Genomic DNA, 460 nt, shown 5'->3' with positions numbered 1-460 from the left:
TTTTTTTTTTTTTTTTCCTGTGTGAGTTTTTTTGTTTTTGGCCGTTACTGAACACAAGGGCCTAGCAGCGCCGCTTCACGCCGACGCTTCCATTGTTTACAGAGAGGAGGAGGAGGAGAAGGAGGAGGGGCCCATCAGATGTGGCCAACTCCCATCACTTCCTGTCTGGACCCCCCCCCCAGCAGTCGGCTCCTAGAGCAGCAGCAGGATGGACTGAAGTGTAAAGAATGTGCATCTGTACATAAACAATACCTTTCTCTGTACGTTTTTTTGTTTGTTTGTTTTTTTTGGTCAGTGTTAGTCGAAGGTGCTCCTGGAAATGATTTTATTTTATTTTATTTTTTGAGTTTGGGGGATTTCTTTCAACCAAACGGAAAGAAGAAAATCAAGTGACTATACTCCAAGTGTATGACTGTAGCTTTTAGTGATGTCCACTGCTGTCTATAGGCATTTCAACCCC

Source organism: Morone saxatilis, unplaced genomic scaffold, assembly GCF_004916995.1.
Source record: "Morone saxatilis isolate NCDOM2014 unplaced genomic scaffold, NCSU_SB_2.0 Contig10, whole genome shotgun sequence".
In the NCBI taxonomy this organism is placed as follows: domain Eukaryota; kingdom Metazoa; phylum Chordata; class Actinopteri; family Moronidae; genus Morone; species Morone saxatilis.
Note: the sequence above shows the minus strand (reverse complement) of the source record.